The following is an 8,217-nucleotide window of genomic DNA, read 5'->3' on the forward strand; positions in this document are numbered from 1 at the left end:
TAAGGAAGCGATCATGTGCACGTGTTTGTGAGCACACGTGCGTGTGAGTGTGTGCGTGTGCTTGCATGCGTACGTGTGTGCCTGAGCTTGCGTGTGTGTGTGTGTGAGCGATATGGGAGGGATAAGGAGAGTGACGAACCAAAAATAGAGATCCTAAGGGAGAGAGAGAGCGAGGGAGGAAGGCTGTCTGTTACTGCACCCTAGAGAACAGAAGATGTATGCTCTTTCTCTCTGCTTATGTACTTTCTGAGATTGAACGATTATTTATCTCCTCTGCTATTTGGAAAGGCCATTATATTATTACAATTATAACCTTGATTTGTATTATATCTTTATACTAATATTTCTGTAATATATTAACTAGCTGAGAGGATATGACTGGGAGAAGATGGTTATCTCTATGCTATTATAATGTCTCCTTTGGGGAGGATTCGTTTAGCCTTTCTAGTTATTCATGTTCCCTATCTCTGTAATATGATGATAACTGTTGATATGAGAGGTCTCTGTGTGTATTCTTTTAATTAGTCACTCAGATGGTTTGTGTGTTCAGACATAGAAAACACATTGTGTTCATCACAAGTTCTGGTTGATTACAGTGTTAAAACACAGGCTGAAGACACACACACACAAAATGACCAACAGTGACAGCAGGTTGTTTTTTTAAGTAGTTTTTATTATCGGACTGGCACAGTTAGGAATTGACGCACGCACACACACACACACACACACACACACACACACACACACACACACACACACACACACACACACACACACACACACACACACACACACACACACACACACACACACACACACACACACACACACTCTGTGATGAGTACTAGACTGGCCAGTGTGGGAGTTAGCCAGTCCAGCAGTGTTGTCATGTATGCTACCTACTGTAATCAGGAGTGGAGTTCTGGGAAGTGATGGCTGGACTGTAACTAGAAATGATAGCATTTGAATTCAGAAGATCAGAACAAACTCACAGAGTTCCATGGTTTACTGACATAAGGCACACACCTATAGGTCTATGGCAAACGCACACACACACATGCCGGGCTATCGAATGATAAATACCAGGAAATTGACTTTGATCGTTCACTCCGGAACATGTTTGACAATCTCTTACCTCTCTCCTCATCCCATCCCTCTTCCGCTTCTCCTCCTCATCCCATCCCATCCCTCTTCCACTTCTCCTCACCTCTCTTGTTCTAGACTCTAGAATCTAGAGAGATTTACACGGTTATCAAAACGTCACACCAGGGTAAGCCTACACAAAACACAGCCCTTATTTCAAGTGTTTCTAAAATCCCCTATGAGAAAAATGTATGGTGGGAAAACGATTTGAAACATTTTCCTGTTTGACCGTTAGGTTTTATGGGTATTATAACTAATACTGCAGTATTCTATAGCAGGGTTGAAATCATTTAGCCGAATTAAAATACAGTTTTTATTAGGCAAATTCAGGTAGGTCCCCGTTTCGTTCCGTTTAAGAAAGGCTTTAACACAGAATCGGCGTAATGAATACACCCCAGCTTTCATTGATTTCAAAGGAAGCGTTCCCTCAATGGTCGATGTCAATGCTGGACGCCCGACGGTGTCACAATGTAGCAGGGCAGCAATACATCTGTTTGACGTGATTGTTGAAGCTGCGGTTGCCCTGCTGGGATCACTAGCCGAGTCGACATCAGTCTACTACTATGGTGAGTGTCGAGTCCGCAGGCCTATTCAGTCAATAGCTGGGGTCTATAAGTGTACGTGAGGTTGTCGTCAGCTCAACTGTAGCTAGTCTGTCAACACTGGGTTAGAGGATAGACATCACAGCTGACTAACTGCGGGACTTCAAAGATCATCCGCAAGGAGTCCGACAACAATATGAATTCGAATTTAGAAGTGGAGAAAATAAAGTCCGCTGGTTGGGTGGCTAGCGACACCTATTGGAGTGGAAATGGCAGCCTACTGCATGAAGTATCACATCAATTCTATGTGGTCCAGCCTAAACATTTGTCCCTCCCTGGCTATCCAAGGGCAGGTTAGTTAATTCAATGGGGCGTGGGCATATCAAATTGAATGCTGAAATTTGGCATGCTCCCATTCACCACATAATCAGTAAATGATATCCTGTCCATTGATACGCTTTGATCAATCGATATCGGACCGATATCCATAGTGAACATGCATTGGGTGTAGACCTAATCAGATCGGAATAGAATGGTTAATTCACAGCAGTGACAGGACACACAGATCAATAAACTACTATGACAAGAGCAGAATGGTTTTAAGCATGTAGGACAGCAGACAGATCGATTTGACTGTGAACAAGAACCTTGAAGTTCTTGGTATAATTCGCAGTATACCTCCCTCTTTTCCCGACCTCTGATGGGTGAATGGGTGGGGGGTGTGGTCAATAAATATATGCCAATCAACTCATAGAAATCGAGACTGTGAACGAAAGCACATGTTTTTAAGTGCAGGAGTTTACACTGATTTATTTAGTTCTAGCAAGGCCTATAGATATTTTTTCTTCACGCAGTAGGCCTAATAGTTCTACATCGCCAGGCTGTTATATTGCATACACAATGTCCCTTCTATCTGAGAAGAACATTGCACACATGGCAGTAGCTATTGAGGGTGGTAGAAAAGTTTCCAGAGAGAGGACTCGAGAATCTATTCTAATTCTAGGTTTCCATTCATGTACTCCTCAATTGTACTCCCTGCTGCTTTCTGCAGTGTTTTTAAACAATGTGTTTCCATCCTCCTAAAGTTCCACCTCATGAAAACCTTACAGAAACATTAGAATTGTATTACTTTGGCCTCCCAAGTAGCGCAGCGGTCTAAGGCACTAGAGGTGTTAGAGAGGTGTTAGAGGTGTTACTACAGACCTGGGTTCAATCCCAGACTGTGACCCATGAGTCAGCCCACATTTGGCCCAGCGTCATGAGGGTTTGGCTGACCGGGATGTCATTTCCCCATTGTGCTCTAGTGACTCCCTGTGGTGGGCTGGGTGCAGTGCATGCTGACTGCGGTTGCCAGTTGCACGGTGTGTGCACACACATTGATGCTTCTGGGTTAAGCGAGCAGTGTATCAAGAAGCTTGGCAGGGTTGTGTTTCGGAGGACGCATGGCTGTCAACCTTTTTGTATTATAAAAAGTGTATTACTAGTTGTATGGAGGTAAAACTATGGGGCTGTAAAATTGACTGTTCTGAGGTTTGGTTCGGTATCAGTCCATCTTAGGCTACGTGTGTGTGTGTGTGTGTGTGTGTGCGCACATGCGCGCACCAGGCCATGTTACTGGGCCCAGTAGAGAGAGGCGATGGGGAACGTGACTGGATCAGTGCATACATCACTGGCCTCTGTCACACTCAACACACAAGCCCTGGTACAGGGTAGTCCACACACACACAGGAAGGAGATCCTACAACTATCTGGCCCTGCCACAGCACAGTTGGAAGCAGCGAAGCCCAGAGTGACATTGAGACCTGCGTCTCTATTACTGCAATACTCTTCTCAGCTCCAGCTCCAACCCTCTGCTCAGGTAATACATTCTGATTGCCTCTCTTGTGAACGGTGTTCAAACCCATGTTTGAGTGGTTGAGTTTTTTCTCCTTTTATGTCTGATTGGATGAGAATATGTTTTCTTTGCAAACTGGTCCGCCTGTTCTGACAACGTCACTGAATAGACCCTCTTTTACGGTTTAAGAGAGAGACGGTGAACTTCTTTGTTTAAAAAGTTTGGCCGGATTCTGCTGTGTTTGCCCACGAGAGTTTTCTGTTGTTGGAGTTACATTGAAAGACGAATGGGTTTAATGAAACATTGAGTCGTTAAAAAGAAAATCCTAATCAATAACTCTAATTGATCAGTGATGGTTTGGAAAGCTGGGCCAGCCATTACCTGCATTTATTGCATTATTTAAAGCCTTTGGGGATCGTATTGAAAAGACAGGAGAGTATTTGATAGAGTACCTGCATATCATACTACACGTGAGACGAGTACTGATTTAACCTACCATGGCCAGATGAGCGACAGTACGTATTGTGAACATGAGCTGTTTCTCTGCTAGTTGTGTTGCTTTGTTAGTTCGCCCTGGAAAGAAGTTATCATGGTTCAGGTCACATATGTGTTCTAGCCACACACCAGCACACCTGACAAAATCAAGGGCTTGATAATTACGATAAAAGTTGAATCAGGTGTGCCGTTGTGGAGAGAGTATAATATGTGCGACAGCTGGAGGTCTGAGAATAGATCTGAGAGATTTTAGAATGCTTTCATCTCGGTTTTAGCTCAACGCCAGTTGGTTGTGATAGTGACAGGGACTCCGAACTATTGGCATGGGTTGATTGCGCAATCTGCTCTGCCTCATTACCAGGCTAAGGGTTTGGGTCAATTCCATTTCAATTCAGGAAGTAAACTGAATGGAATGACCCTAATTTGACTAATTTGACCAATATGAGAATTGTGACGCAGTGAAGGACGTGGACTAGGGATGCAGAACTCAGGGCCTCCAGCTCCACAGTCCTGCTGGTTTTAATTTCTCCCTGCTACTTAATGAATCAGTAAATGTTACTGAATGAAAGTGCATACACCTTAGAAAATAATTCTAAATCAAAGGAATCAAACCACAAATAAGCAGGATGCTCAAGGACCAGAGCTGGGCACCCCAGCTGTAAGCCTACTGCTGGGATTGTTAGTAGGCCTAATCAGTCCAAAATATTCCATGTTCAGAGTTGTCCTACTAATGAATAGCAACTAGGGTGTATGTGGGATGTGAAACATGTCCTTCACACCCAGTGATCAGGAACTCAGGGCCCAGCTGGTGATCAGGACTGACAGAGGTATTGATCAGCCTAGAAAAACACTGAGTGTGACACACACACACACACACACACAGGGGCACAGATGTGAAATCATTACATATCTGTTGCGTATGTTGTCTCACTGCATACACTATTGCCCAGTCAGAAATGAACCCCTATCACCCCCTGGACATTTTTCATAGATCTGAAAGAATCGGATTGGGTTTAAGCCTGAAAGTATGGGTCCACCTAGCCCAGATGGAGTTTCCGCCATATTTCTTAGACCAATCCGACCCTTTCAGATCTGTAAGAAGTGTCTATGGGAAAGGAGTTAAGGGTGGATTATTTACTGTGCATCATGTTAATGATCTTTTTGAGGGAAATTCCTTGAGCATGTCCCCATACACTGGCCTCCCTCTTCATCTCTCTCTGTTGTGTCGTCATCCTCAGGGCAGCTGTGGTTTTCCATTGAGTTTTCTCAATCAGTCAGTCACCAATTGATCTCCAGGGTTACCAGATTGCTGTGTGGTTTGAACGGGCAGTCACAGGGTTATTCCTTTAACCATCATTTAAACCAGGAAATCCCATTGAGATAAATAATCAGGGAGACCTGGCTTAACTTCTCTAGCCTATTCTACTTAAGTGTTTGAAGTTCTTGGCGGCTACAGTGGCAGTGGTATGCACCCCGATTGACATTTTTCCAATTTTGTTGCCTTACAACCTGGAATTAAAATAGATTCTTTGGGGGTTTGTATCATTTGATTTACACAACATGCCTACCACTTTGAAGATGCAAAATATTTTTATTATGAAACAAACAAGAAATAAGACAAAAAAACGTAACTTGAGCGTGCATAACTATTCAACCCCCCCCCCCCCCCCCCCCCCAAAGTCAATACTTTGTAGAGCCACCTTTTACAGCAATTACAGCTGCAAGTCTCTTGAGGTATGTCTCTATAAGCTTGGCACATCTAGCCACTGGGATATTTTTCAAGGTAAAACTGCTCCAGCTCCTTCAAGTTGGATGGGTTCCACTAGTGTACAGCAATCTTTAAGTCATACCACAGATTCTCAATTGGATTGAGGTCTGGGCTTTGACTAGGCCATTCCAAGACATTTAATTGTTTCCCCTTAAACCACTCGAGTGTTGCTTTAGCAGTTTGCTTATGGTCATTGTCCTGCTGGAAAGTGAACCTCCGTCCCAGTCTCAAATCTCTGGAAGACAGAAACAGGTTTCCCTCAAGAATGTCTCTGTATTTAGCGCCATCCATCATTCCTTCAATTCTGACCAGTTTCCCAGTCCCTGCCGATGAAAAACATCCCCACAGCATGATGCTGCCACCACCATGCTTCACTGTGGGGATTGTGTTCTCGGGGTGAAGAGAGTTGTTGGGTTTGCGCCAGACATAGCGTTTTCCTTGATGGCCCAAAAGCTCAATTTTAGTCACATCTGACCAGAACTTCTTCCATATGTTTCGGGAGTCACCCACATGTCTTTTGGCGAACACCAAACGTGTTTGCTTAATTTTTTCTTTAAGCAATGGCTTTTTTCTGGACACTCTTCCATACAGCCCAGCTCTGTGGAGTGTACAGCTTAAAGTGGTCCTATGGACATATACTCCAATCTCTGCTGCGGCGCTTTGCAGCTCCTTCAGGGTTATCTTTGGTCTCTTTGTTGCCTCTCTGATTAATGCCCTCCTTGTCTGGTCTGTGAATTTTGGTGGGCGGCACTCCATTGGAAGGTTTGTTGTGGTGCCATATTCTTTCCATTTTTTAATAATGGATTTCATGGTTCTCTGTGGGATGTTCAAAGTTTCAGATATTTTTTTATAACCCAACCCTGATCTGTACTTCTCCACAACTTTGTCCCTGACCTGTTTGGAGAGCTCCTTGATCTTCAAGGTGCCACTTGCTTGGTGGTACCCCTTGCTTAGTGGTGTTTCAGACTCTGGGGCATTTCAGAACAGGTGTATATGTACTGAGATCATGTGACAGATCATGTGACACTTAGATTGCACACAGATGGACTTTATTTAACTAATTATGTGACTTCTGAAGGTAATTGGTTACTTCCAGATCTTATTTAGGGGCTTCATAGCAAAGGGGGTGAATACATATGTGCGAATAATTGTTTTTTTTCTTCATTTCACTTCACCAATTTGGACTATTTTGTGTATGTCCATTACATGAAATCCAAATAAAAATCAATTTATATTACAGGTTGTAATGCAACAAAATAGGAAAAACTCCAAGGGGGATGAATACTTTTGCAAGGCACTGTAGGTGGAGTCATCACCATTTTGCTTACACCTACACCCAACTAAAAGTTCTTAGCTTGAATGTCAGTGACTACCACACTGCCAATTGGTGATACTGTACGTTGTGATGATCCTCCCCAGGAGAGGGCATGATCACAACATGGAATACAAATGAGTTTACCTGGGAAATAAATTGGGGGTCATTCAGGTTCTTCTTTGAACTAGTTTCATGAAGTGAGGACTTGAATAAAACATTCAACAGTGAAGAACAAAGTTGTACTTCATTCACGCCACAGCCATAGATCTCTAGACTCAACCCTTATGGGGGATATGTGATGCACTACTGCAGTTCAAAAGTGTACACCCACTGTCAAACTGTTCCACTGAAATCTGCATGCCTTTACATATACAGGTATGTCAGATTAAGATGGCGTTTGTGCCTGCAGAGTTTCTTCAGTGTATTGTGTCTGAGAGGTCTGAAGGGCCTGTTTCGGTGTATAGTTCATCTGTCTGTGTGTGTGTTCAAGACAAACCTATATCAAAGGGTTCTGTAATGAAACCAGGCAGGGTGGAGCGATAGAGAATCAAAGGAGGAAGAAGTGTACAGGCTCTCGTCCTTCATCTCTCTCTCAATTTCAAATTCAATTGAAGGGCTTTATTGTCATGGCAAACACATGTTAACATTGCCAAAGCAAGTGAACTAGATAATAAATGAAAGTGAAATAAAAAATAACAGTAAACATTACACTCACAAAAGTTCCAAAAGAATAAACACATTTCGGTGTCATATTATGTGCAGATAGTTCAAGTACAAAAGGGAAAATAAATAAACATAAATATGGGTTGTATTTGTGTTTGTGTTTGTTCTTCACTGGTTGCCCTTTTCTTGTGGCAACAGGTCACATCTTTCTGCTGTGATTGCACACTGGTATTTCACCCAATAGATATAGGAGTCTGGGTTTGTTTTCAAATTCTTTGTGGGTCTGTGTAAAATGAGGGAAATATGTGTCTTTAATATGGTCATACATTGGACAGGGGGTTAGGAAGTGCAGCTCAGTTTCCACCTCATTTTTGTGGGTAGTGTGCACATAGCCTGTCTTCTCTTGAGAGCCATGTCTGCCTACAGCGGCCTTTCTCAATAGCAAGGCTTTGCTCAC

The sequence above is a fragment of the Salvelinus namaycush genome, chromosome 26, assembly GCF_016432855.1.
Source record: "Salvelinus namaycush isolate Seneca chromosome 26, SaNama_1.0, whole genome shotgun sequence".
Lineage (NCBI taxonomy): Eukaryota > Metazoa > Chordata > Actinopteri > Salmoniformes > Salmonidae > Salvelinus > Salvelinus namaycush.